The sequence below is a fragment of the Tupaia chinensis genome, unplaced genomic scaffold (genome assembly GCF_000334495.1).
Source record: "Tupaia chinensis unplaced genomic scaffold, TupChi_1.0 Scaffold000027_1, whole genome shotgun sequence".
Lineage (NCBI taxonomy): Eukaryota > Metazoa > Chordata > Mammalia > Scandentia > Tupaiidae > Tupaia > Tupaia belangeri.
The window spans coordinates 132515-146023 of record NW_006159457.1 but is presented as its reverse complement, the minus strand read 5'-3'; positions in this window follow the sequence as shown (position 1 = coordinate 146023).

The window sequence follows — 13509 nt, the reverse complement described above, 5'->3', positions numbered from 1 at the left end:
TCACAGTCTCAACGCTGACAAATGACTGAGGCATAACTTATATTCCTGGGCCATTTATAGTTGCTGCGACGGGGAGGGGCAAAAGAGAGTGGGAAGAAAGCAGCCAAGAACACACTCACCTAGGAGCCTCCTCCTTTCACTGGATTCTGTGTCTACCTGGCTACCTGAAATGCCCTTACTCTGGGTTAAAGCACGGGCATCTGTGAGTTCGTTCCTATTACAAGAAAGGTGCACACACCAGGTGAGAAAAGCACCAAGTCAGTCATCTGCCAGCTTCTCCCTCACCTGGAAGTGCAGAGCTGAGCAATGACTCAGTCGTCACTCCAGGAGCCAGGGCACCAAGGAAAGGGAGCTGAGTGCAGTAAGCCAGCACGGACAAGTCTGAGTGGTGGCGTGAGGGTCCCAGACATTAAAAAGAAGAGGAAAAAGAAAAGAGAATGCCTGCAGTGGTCTCACCATCATGTCCTGATTTGGCAGAAGCCTGTTAATTTACAGAGCATCAGTAAGAAAAGCTCCAGCTTCAGGAATAGAATCCTTAGTTTAGTCTTGCAGCTGTACTTTCTTTTCCATAGCTCTGTGACTCTAGACAAGTTGCTTAACTTCTCTGAGTCAGAGTATTTTTATTCCAACATAAAGAGCATAATCCTGCCCTATGCACCTTGTAGGATGGGCATGAGAATCAGGCAGCACATTTTATGTGGAAGTGTTTCAGAAATGCCAGGGGACTTTAAAACTGCAGCATGTTCCAAATTAAATTATCACCACAGAGTTTTGCAAAGGGAGATGTGATATACTTAATGTCTTTTGTGACTAAGTCTCCAGTTTTAAGCTCAGTGCCCAATGCCTTTTTATTTATTTATTTATTTATTTATTTTGGAGAGGTTTTTGCTATAGGGCGCATGCGCTCGCCAGACAGACAGACAGACAGCAAGCGAGAAATAATCCCCCCAGGGGCGATGGTCACGCCGCAATCCCTTCTCCTCTGTTCTCCTCTCGGGATCTCGGCCATGCACGCACATGCGCCCGGCGTGAGTTTTAAGCCACCGGGTCCGGGACGTGAACCACGGTCGACTATGTAGGAGTCCAGCGACATAGCCATTAAGCTAACTGCTGGTCCCAGTGCCCAACTTCTTGAAAAGCCAGTGCCTAAGAAAGGTGCGAATAGGCACAGTACTCTGTCTCCCCGTCCTACACACTTACATGAAGCACAAGAGCAGGAGTTCCTCTGAAACTAACCGGAGCAAATCAGGGAAGCCACCAGTGCTGCAATGGCACCTGGAGCTCTTATCCCTGTGTGAAAAGGACAAGCCTGTAGCAGGAATTTGGAGAACACTGAATGCTTGATTTGAGATTTGAGCTTTATTCCTCTTTTTTTATATACATTCTTTTTATTTTAAATGGAATCAGCTAGGTGCTGCTGATATGTGTGATGTGACAAAATAATGATTCGCCACACAGAACCAGGGTGTCCTGGCAGCAATTTGCAGGGGAAATAAATACAGGAGCAATCACAAGCATTATCTTCCCAGCCAGCATGATGTGATATAAAACAAAGAATTTCACTGCAGGGAGGAAGCGTCTCTCTAGAGTAAGGGAAGTAAGGCTGTTACTGCTTTTCAGGTAGAAACTTTGTGGACGGACTCTCAATGTCCAGATACGCTGCTTTCAGAGAAGAACCTTGGGCCTCTCATTTTCAAAAGGGGTTGTAATTAGGACAAGGCCGTGATTTTACACACACACACACACACACACACACACTTTTTGAAATATGGGAATAATTTTCATATTGAGATACATCTCAAAGCCTTTCTTGATGCACTTCCTGCTTATTGACTAAATTTGCTATGTCTTGAGTTTGTAAAATGAGTCAGTAGAAATCAAACTGCTCAGATATTTGAGTAATTATGTGGCCAGGCCACCATCAGGGGGAAAAGACATGTTGGTATTCTTCACTTAATATCACTTATATCCGTCACTTAAAGTACGAAAACACATCATGTATTGATTGATCTGTATGCCAACTACTGTGCTAAAGACTTTAAAAGTATTATCTTACATCATCCCCACATCCACATCAGGAAATAGATACTGAATTTTGTCTCGATGAACTAAGGAATAAATGGCAAGACGTCAATGGGAAAGCAACTTGCCCACATGCTGTTCCCGCCTCCCAGCCCTGTGCTGCCATCTCTAGATGCTGAGGATGCAGGCTCTCACACTGAGTACCACCCCAACAGATGCTCTGCACAGCGTCCCTCTCGTTGTACTTTATGATATGTTTTTTCCACATCAAACCTGTTTTGTAAAATGGTCTCTATTGACTATTTTAGTGTAACAGCCAATAAGCACACTTGCCCAAAGTATTTGTACTTCTGGACACATCTGCCTCTGGTGATGGGTCTATTGTGGACGCCCAATATATGAGCCAGATTGGGTTGTAGCTGTTGTGGTTGGAACAGAGAAGGGAATCATGGTGGTGACTGCTGAGACATCTGAAAGGAGTTCTCAAGACTGTATAGAACAGAATTAAAATCCCATGATAAGGTCCACCAAAACTCATTTTGTAGATCTAAAAACTGAGAACTACAGAGATGAAACAAACTTCAGGTGGAGAGGTGAGTTAAGAAAAAGCTAGGATTGGGGTTCCATGGTCCTGCCAATCCAGGACTGTTTCCACTAGATGACAAAATCGTGTGAAGAGCTGGTGAAGTTGAAATAGTGAGGGTGATGGCAGAGAGAGGGAGAAAAGTCCTAGGAGATTACTATCTCTTGGAGAAAGCAAAAAGAAAGTAAATTTCAAGTAGGAGATATTGCTAATAGCCTGCGATGTTGCAGAGAGTTCGGAGAGTCTATGGACTGAAAAATAATCACTGCACTTGGTTACTAAAAAGTCAATAGAAACTGTTGAGAGGGCAATTTTAGAAAAACTGTGGGATATATACCAAACAGGGGTGGAAGGAGTGATCGAGTGTGGAAAATGTAATAGGAAACTGCCCATCCCATGAGAAAGAAGAGAAGGAAATGTTACCTGATGTACTGAATGGGTTTTAGGATGGGAGTGACCAAAGTAAGTTTATGGGTGAAGAGGGGTAGATGGTTGTTGGATAAGATAACAAAAGAATTAAAGATCCAGGAGGAGGGGAGAGTTAGAAAAGAAGGGCTCGAGCAAAGCAGAGTAAAGATACAGGAAAACTCTGAGGAGGAAAATAAATTAGGAGAAATTGCTTGGATTTATTTTTCTTTTCAGGGAAGTGGGAGCTAAGGGTAATCATCAAATAAAGGCATGTAGGAGTGAGGAGGACAGTGGAAACCCTGGAGTATCTGCTGTGGGGAATGTGAAAAGGTAAGAATGTTCAACAGAAATTCTGTTTAACAGCTTAAGGAGATGAAGAAAAAAACAGCATAGGACTTTTTTTAAAGAATTATTTTATTTAACTTGATTTATTTATTTACTTATTTATTTTAATTTGACCAAAGAAGGACACACAGAGAGAGAGAGAAAGTAAGAAAGCAAGCTGCCAGGTCCAGGAATCAAACCACAGTCAGTCATGTGGGAGTCCAGCGCCCTTAACCACCATGCCAACCTGCCGGCCCTGTGCACAGGTAATTTGAAATGAATTCTGAGCTTTGTTTTTTGTTTGTTTGTTTGTTTGTTTTGCAGAGGTTTTTGCTATAGGGCACATGCGCTTGACAGAATGACAGAGAGAGACAAAGAGACAGCAAGTGAGAAATTACCCACCAGGGTGGATGGCCATACCACAATCCCTTCTCCTCCATTCTCCTCTTGGGATCAGGGGGAAAAGACATGTTGGTATTCTTCACTTAATATCACTTATATCCATCACTTAAAGTACGAAAACACATCATGTATTGATTGATCTGTATGCCAACTACTGTGCTAAAGACTTTAAAAGTATTATCTTACATCATCCCCACATCCACATCAGGAAATAGATACTGAATTTTGTCTCGATGAACTAAGGAATAAATGGCAAGACGTCAATGGGAAAGCAACTTGCCCACATGCTGTTCCCGCCTCCCAGCCCTGTGCTGCCATCTCTAGATGCTGAGGATGCAGGCTCTCACACTGAGTACCACCCCAACAGATGCTCTGCACAGCGTCCCTCTCGTTGTACTTTATGATATGTTTTTTCCACATCAAACCTGTTTTGTAAAATGGTCTCTATTGACTATTTTAGTGTAACAGCCAATAAGCACACTTGCCCAAAGTATTTGTACTTCTGGACACATCTGCCTCTGGTGATGGGTCTATTGTGGACGCCCAATATATGAGCCAGATTGGGTTGTAGCTGTTGTGGTTGGAACAGAGAAGGGAATCATGGTGGTGACTGCTGAGACATCTGAAAGGAGTTCTCAAGACTGTATAGAACAGAATTAAAATCCCATGATAAGGTCCACCAAAACTCATTTTGTAGATCTAAAAACTGAGAACTACAGAGATGAAACAAACTTCAGGTGGAGAGGTGAGTTAAGAAAAAGCTAGGATTGGGGTTCCATGGTCCTGCCAATCCAGGACTGTTTCCACTAGATGACAAAATCGTGTGAAGAGCTGGTGAAGTTGAAATAGTGAGGGTGATGGCAGAGAGAGGGAGAAAAGTCCTAGGAGATTACTATCTCTTGGAGAAAGCAAAAAGAAAGTAAATTTCAAGTAGGAGATATTGCTAATAGCCTGCGATGTTGCAGAGAGTTCGGAGAGTCTATGGACTGAAAAATAATCACTGCACTTGGTTACTAAAAAGTCAATAGAAACTGTTGAGAGGGCAATTTTAGAAAAACTGTGGGATATATACCAAACAGGGGTGGAAGGAGTGATCGAGTGTGGAAAATGTAATAGGAAACTGCCCATCCCATGAGAAAGAAGAGAAGGAAATGTTACCTGATGTACTGAATGGGTTTTAGGATGGGAGTGACCAAAGTAAGTTTATGGGTGAAGAGGGGTAGATGGTTGTTGGATAAGATAACAAAAGAATTAAAGATCCAGGAGGAGGGGAGAGTTAGAAAAGAAGGGCTCGAGCAAAGCAGAGTAAAGATACAGGAAAACTCTGAGGAGGAAAATAAATTAGGAGAAATTGCTTGGATTTATTTTTCTTTTCAGGGAAGTGGGAGCTAAGGGTAATCATCAAATAAAGGCATGTAGGAGTGAGGAGGACAGTGGAAACCCTGGAGTATCTGCTGTGGGGAATGTGAAAAGGTAAGAATGTTCAACAGAAATTCTGTTTAACAGCTTAAGGAGATGAAGAAAAAAACAGCATAGGACTTTTTTTAAAGAATTATTTTATTTAACTTGATTTATTTATTTACTTATTTATTTTAATTTGACCAAAGAAGGACACAGAGAGAGAGAGAGAAAGTAAGAAAGCAAGCTGCCAGGTCCAGGAATCAAACCACAGTCAGTCATGTGGGAGTCCAGCGCCCTTAACCACCATGCCAACCTGCCGGCCCTGTGCACAGGTAATTTGAAATGAATTCTGAGCTTTGTTTTTTGTTTGTTTGTTTGTTTGTTTTGCAGAGGTTTTTGCTATAGGGCACATGCGCTTGACAGAATGACAGAGAGAGACAAAGAGACAGCAAGTGAGAAATTACCCACCAGGGTGGATGGCCATACCACAATCCCTTCTCCTCCATTCTCCTCTTGGGATCTTAGGCACGCACACACACACACCCGGTGTGAGTTTAAACCACCAGGTCTGGTACTCAAATCACAGTCGACTACATGGGAGTCCAGCTACATAGCCATTATGCCAACTACTAGTCCCAGATTCTGAGCTATTAATACATAATTTGGGGGCTATAATATTTTGATCATTGTCACGTCTTTTACCCATATTTTGTGATAAAATAAGGACTGGCCAGAATCCAAGCTGTTAGTGCATTACATATGCTTGCCATGTGGCAAGCTCCAAAAGGCTTCCAGCAAGACTCTCAAGTGAGCCATTCAATATTTCTTGGACCCAGATACACACATGCATGCCCACACAGAGTGAGTACTGCTTTAAAGAAAGGGCACAGGAATGGAAAAGAACAACAGAAAAGCAGAAAGGTACACTGTGTGCTTCTGATAGACTTCGAGTCAGCCCTATGGAAAGTGCCTGGAACTTTCACGGGGAGCAGATGAAACCACGGTGCCAGAGAACAAAAGGTCTCAGAGCGAGATTTGGAGATCTGCAATACCGTTGATGTCAGGACTGGCAGTAATCACAGAGCCTTCCTGGAGTTTGAATGTGAACAAAGAAGTATGTAAGTTTCCACAGTTAAGTATTAATGCTCTTTTTGCATAGAACAAATAATTGAAGTATTTTTTATTTCTCTGAAGAAATGTAGAGAGGAAATTTGCCATCTGATACCTGAAGAGTCATCTGGGGTTAATTTAGTATAGATGAAGTTTGTATTTTTTAAGTAAAAAAAGTACTTGTTTATTACATTTACCTCTTGATAAATCAGGCATTGGTGTATTTCTTAAAATTATGGGTCCTTTTACTGTGCATTGTTAACCGGCCTACACCTCGGTAATTATTGCAGATTTTCTTTCTCTATTTAATTAGGTGATTTGATTTGTACTTTATATAATTACAGTATTTGTCTCCTCCTTTGTTCAAGGCAAAATTGTAATCATTAGTTCTACTACCTGAGGCTGCTAAATGAATATTTACTAAAATAAAAAAATAAGCCAGTGAAAAGGGTATAATTGTATCTGAACCGGAGAATTTCCATTTCACATCCATCATCTTAATTTCATTGTGGCTGCTGAACTCAAAATGAAAAGGTACAAAAGCCCCAGGGGAAGGCAGAGCAGTAACATCATTACATCTTTACAGAAAATAAGTTCTTAATAACTCAGTGCCAATAGCACACCCCTCCTTCTGCACGATCTACACCTCCAAGCTTGGTCAAGGGCCAAGTGCAGAAAGTAGGGGGAAGTACTATTGACTTAAACAAAAATAGTGGAAGGGGAACAAGGAGAAGGTTATTGTGATATATCTGAACAAAGTGTGTCTCATTCCAAATAAAACTTCAACTGACAATATCCTTCAAGTTAGTTAAATTCCGATTCATCTTGTTACTAGGCATGATGGCTAAATTTGTATCAAATTGACTAGATCGTGGTGCCCAGGTATTTGGTCACTTTATTCTGGATGTTTCTGTGAAGGGTTTGCTGTGGTTTGAATGTATCCCCACAAAAATTCATGTGTTGGAATTAGGTTGTACTGCGAAGGTAGTAAAAAAAGACAATCTGATTATGTATTGACAGAAGGCTTTGGGAAGTGATTCAGCATCAGGAGGTCCCCAGACTCAGTGCTAGTGGCTTTGTAAGGAGAGAGAATGAGACAGAGACCATCTCCTCACCTAACCATGCTGGAGTAACAGTAAGATCTTTTCTAGACGTGGCCACTGGACCTTGGACCTCCAACTCATGAACTGAATAAGCCTCTATTATTAGAAATGACCCAGATTTAAGTATTTCTGTTATAAGCCAAAGAATGGACTAGAACAGCTTTAAGGGATGAGATTAGCATTTAAACTAGGGGATTTTGCTCTTCATAATATGAGCGCTCCTAATGCAATCAATCAACTGAAGGCTTTAGGAGAACAGAGTGACCTCCCGGGAGCTAGAAGAATTCTGCTAAGAGATTGGCTTTGCATTCAACTTCCTGAGTCTCCTGACTCCTGGCCTACTCTGCAGATTTTGGTTCTACTGGGCCTCTACAATAGTGTGAGTAAGTTGCTTAAAATAAATCTTTCTATATTCATATACATAAATTTTGTCTATTCTTCTCTGGAGAACACCAACTGATATACTGGGTTAAAATATATTGTTATTATAATTATTCTCATCAGAAAATACTTTCATTTGAGCTGTTCTGAATAAGAGGATGAACATAGTATCCAAGGAAACTTCAAAAAGTTTGTAGAAAAATGGTATTGATGTACAAGATTATTTCTGTACCAAAAACATTTGAAATTCATACATAACTTTGCCATAATAAATATTTTCCATAGACTTTTTGAAAACACACATATTAGCATGACACAGACTCTGTAAACCTTGTTTCAAGGTTTACCTGGGATAGTCACTATATGTTCCTCTGGAACTTGTTTTTTGTTTATTTGTTTGTTTGTTTGTTTAAAGAATTATTTTATTTAACTTTATGTATTCATTTATTCACTTTTAATTTGACCAGAGAAGGACAGAGTGAGAGAGGGAGAAAGAGGGAAAGTAAGAAAGCAAGCCACCAGGTCCAAGACTTAAACCACAGTCAGCCATGTGGGAGTCCAGCGCCTTTAACCACCACGCCACCTGCCAGCCCCACCTCTGGAACCTGTTTTATGTTCTGTAAGATGGTGGAAACGAGCTGGGACTAAAGGTGATTTTTTTGGCCAATGTTGTATTGAATATGTGACACCCTTATTTATTTGGTAATAATTCCCTGATTAGATTTTTAGCAATGTACCATTTTACTTTTAAATAAACAATAGTAATTACCACTTGCTTGGTTTAAAAGAAAATATAAGCTTTGTTACCATGCATTACAATCATGTGGGAGGAAAAAAAAATGACTATTTTCCCAGGTCTTACCATATTGAGTATTTTTCTCAACACTGGAATCTGCAGTCACCCCTTTGTTAAAGGGTCATTCTCTTCCCTTGGTTTTAGCAACATATTTACATATTTCCTTCTATTTCTGCTCCAAGCAGACAGCTGGAAAAAGTATATATAACAAAGATGACAAACGTCTGAACTCCTTGATAAGTAAAGAACACAGATAAAGCAGTAGGCTCTCACTGAGGGAAAACCAGAAACCGGAAATTGCTAAAGAGATTTAGTAGCTGGAAAATGCTGGGGAAAGTATTTCACTTAATAATTAATTAGACAAATAAAAACTTTAATAATTTAAAAGAGTTTTTCACCAATATAATGAACAGAAGTTAATCTTTTTCTTTCTTTTTCTTTTTTCCTTCAATTTGCTAGAGGGCACACATGCTTGCCAGAAAGAGAGAGAAGAAAAGCAAGAAAGCGCTCCCCACAGATGATGGCTGTGCCACAATCCCTTCTCCTCCATTTCTCTCTCCTTTCAGAATTTTGGGCACTCGTGCACATGCACCTGTCTTTCTTTTCCAAATCACTGAGCCTGGAACTCAAACAGCTCCTTAACCATGTGGGATCAAGCCCATAGTCAACCACATGCCAACCATGCCACCAGTTGGCCCAGTTTCTCTTACTTTAATTCTATACCTGGTATGACAGCATGGTGTGCCTGATGAAGGTGGTAGAAGGCAATCCAGAACTATCAGAAAGTAATCTGGCATGTGAATTAAAGAGACCAAACTATCTAAACCCCAAATTCACTTTTAGGAACTTCCTCATGCATTAGTCATAAATCAGGGACATGGGGGAGAATTCTGTGCAAAGAAGTGTCTATGCCTGGGGCCAGCAGGTGGCGTGCTGGTTAAGGGTACTAGATTCCCACATGGCCAATTGTGGTTCAAGTTCTGGACCTGGCAGCTTGCTTTCTCATTTTCTCTCTCTCTCTGTCTCTCTCTGGTCACATTAAAATAAAGAAAGAAAGATAAAATAATTCATTATTTTTAAAAAAAGGGCTTATTCCATTATGTAAAATAAGTGCAAAAAGGAAGAATACCTGATCAATGGTAAAGAAATGAATAATTAGGTTGTCATACATAAAATATTAACCAATCAATGGCCAATGGGCCTACTCCATAGCATAGTATTTAACTCCTATGCATTAGGAGCCAGATCCCACATAGCTGACTATTGTTCAAGTCCTGGCCCCAGTGGCTTGAAAGACACACCATGTTCATTTACATTTATACCCAAAGTCCTGATGGAAAGGAAAAAGTGATTGCATAGCCACGCCCCTTTAATGCACTCTCTCTCTTTCTCTCTCTCTTTCTCTGTCTCTCTCAGCCAAGTGTATGTGTCCTTTGACAGTGGAAAAAATATAATTAATTAATTTTCAAAAAATAAGCAAACATTAAAGTTATGCTTATTAGTTTTAGCAACATAAGAAGACATTTATGTTGGAACCAGCAGTTGGTGCAATGACTATGTCTCCGAACTCCCATGTAGCCGACCGCAGTTCTTGTCCAAGACCCAATGGGTTAAATTCATGCTGGGCGCGTGTGTGCGTGCCCAAGATCCCAAGAGGAGAATGGAGGAGAAGGGATTGCGGCGTGGCCATCCCCCGCAGGGGGTGGGGGGGATTTCTCACTTTCTCTCTCTCTGTCTCTTTCTGGCGAGCACACGCGCCCTATAGCAAAAACCTCTTTAAAAAAAAAAAAAAGAAAACATTTACATTACAAAGTTAAATGAGAAATTAAATAGTATACAGGTCTGTATTTACAGACCTGTATAATTTTCTCATTTTCCCTAGAAGACATTTGCTCCATTGTCCTACCCAGACAGACACACAGGCCACAGATTTGATAACAACTCCCAGGTTCCTTCTTCATCCAGAGAGAAAGGTCAATTCAAAGGTTATGTTCCTGGAGAGCTGGCAGGTAGAGGGCGACTGTTGACCAGTGCTGATGATTGACTGGTGCGTTATGCAGGTAAGGCTGAAGCATCAACTACAGGGCTAAGCTCTCAGTCCTGACTACAAGCCCAGCCCAGCTATCAGCTCTGCTGCCTTAGGTCTGTCTCCTTAACACTGTTAGCTTCAGGTTCTTACATCCACAAAAGAGGGATATTAATAATATGTCTCCCATATAAGCCAATTACTAGAATTAAATGAAATAATTGTTTAAATTATATCATAGTGCCTAGCTCACTCTAAATGCTCAATAATTGCTGGCTAATTTTATGCTGGAAAGATTTGCCAGATAAAATAAAGCATATGTTCTAATGTATTCCATTAATTAATTAAGACTAAATCAATTAATTCTGGGTGGAATTCATATTCAATGTGGAAACCGAACTACTTCTCAACATATTCCAATATGTTCCTTTCTTGGCAAATTAACTATAGTAATGGTCACTATCACCTAGGATTAGTGGGGAGAGGGATTTAATGAGATAGTGCATTTAATATGCTTAATGGAGTGCTTGTCACATAGTAAAAAAAAATCAATAAAATGACAGTTTTTAAAAATATAGAGGAAAAAAAAGAGCATACTCCTCATGCGTAATTCTAGTTCAGTAAGAGGTTTCCTTATGAAGCAGTTGATCAACCAACTTCTATTGATTGATTACCATGAGCTAGAAATTGTGCAGGTACCACATTGATTTGCACACTTAGAATCATACAAACCAAGGGAACCAGCAGTTAGCATAATGGCATAAGTCACTGGACTCCCACGCAGTCGATCACAGTTCGTGTCCTGGACCCGGTGGCTTAAAACTCACGCTGGGCACGTGTGCATGCGTGCCCAAGATCCTGAGAGGAAAATGGAGGAGAAGGGATTTCGGCGTGACCATCCCCCCTGAGGGGTGATTTCTCGCTTTCTATCTCTATGTCTCTTTCTGCCTGTCTGGCAAGCGCATGTGCCCTGTAGTGAAAATCTCTCCAAAAAGAAAAAGAAAAAGAAAAAAAAAGAATCATACGAACCAACAAAGCAGAAGACTGTGTCCGGTGCTGAGGGAGGTGACTCTCATTGTGCCTCATGGACATGCTCCCATAAATACAGAGTCCTCAGTTTTCCTCATGGTTGCTTCAGAGGGGGCATCACTTCTACCTAAGGGGCTAGAAAGGCAGACTTTAGAAGAACAGTGACAGCAGCCTTGGGAATTTCAAAAGGATAAATGTGACTTGGATTATTTGATAGTGATTTCTTGACAAATTTGGGAGAAAAGAGTAACTCAAAACAGAAGATTTTTCTAATTTGTATTTCACTTAAAATACCACTGTGTGTTTCCTGAAACGTTAATGTCAAAATTAGCTCTGTGTAGTGTGAAAAAGAAACCATCCAAAGACTTAAAGAGGAACACACCACAAAAAAAATAGTCCTCACCGTTGTTCCAGATTGGAGCAGAGATGTTGGCGATCCGGAAAGAAAAACAGAATGTGAAGGACTGCAACTGCAAAGAGTAGAGTTTTAGGACACAAGAGCATCGATGTGGCAGAATGGAAAAACTCAATGTGAAGATTTAAGAAATGAGAATAAGCAATAGCATGCTGCTACTACTAACCTTGTAATAACATCTTGAGCTTCAGCATCTTACTTTCCTCATGAGTACACACACACACACAGATAGAGAGAGAGAGAGAAAAAACTCTTTAGGAAGGGGATATCATGAATTTCAATTGATCTCCATTATCAATAGACAAAGGAAAAGGAAATGAACTAGAGCTGCAAATAAATTAATACATACCAATATTTTCACTTTGCAAATAATTTTCACAAATAGTATCACATTGGTACTTGTCACCGCCACATATGCTAGAATGAGAGCTCATTAGTACATATTCCATTGACGTTAGAAAACAGAAACACTGGGACCAGCAGATGACACAAGGGCTAGGTCGCTGGACTCTCACGTAGTCAACTGTGGTTCATATCCCAGACTCACTGGCTTACAACTTGTGCCAGGCATAGGTGCGTGCGTGCCCAAAATCCTGAGAAGAGAATGGAAGAGAAGGGATTGCAGCATGGCCATCTCCCCAGGGACTGATTTCTTACTTCCTGTGAGAAAAGAAAAAACAACAGGAGGTGCAAAACCTATGGTTCTTTTCTCTACTGTCATGAAAATGAGAGATTTGAGGCAAAAACAACTAAATGTGATGGAAAATACCAATATGGCATTACAGAACATTTACATACTAGCCACATTGTCACAGAGGTATTCAGTTAAATTAATATTTCCAATTTTATATTCTTATTTGACACAAGAAACAATGTGGTTAGCTGTTGTAGATCACTAGACCTTTCCACGGCTCCTACTTGAGGTCTCGCTGTACCAGCTGTTGAGAAGCTGGGGAGAGTGGGAATATAGTCTCTGGCCCAGGGCAAACCTCTCCAAACCTTTGTTTCCTCCTGTGTCAAAGAAGGCTTGTTATCTTTTACCCACAGTCCCGTGAGTATTTATTTGGATTGTATTTTCTTTATTGCATTGTAAAAGCCCTTATATTGAGTTGTCAGAAAAGTCATGATACCCTCTTGCTTACAAAGATACATTATGACTTTTCTGACACCCAATATATTCTGGATATTAGACTCTTATTAGATATGTGATTCATAGATATTTTTCTTTTATTCTATATATTTCCTTTTCAAGTCTTGATAAGTCCTTTAATGTATGTAAGATTTGCAATTTGATGAAGTCCAATATGTCTACTTTTTATTTTATTGCTTATGTTTTTCAGTGTTATTTCTAAGATCCCAATGCCTAATTCAAAGTCTCGAAAATATACTCATGGTTTCTTCTCAGTTTCATGGTTCTAGCTCACTAAAATCACCCTTGCTATTCTAAGGGATGGCTCACTTTTTTTAAGCTAGCAATTATCTTTTCTTTTTCTTGTCCTCCACATAACT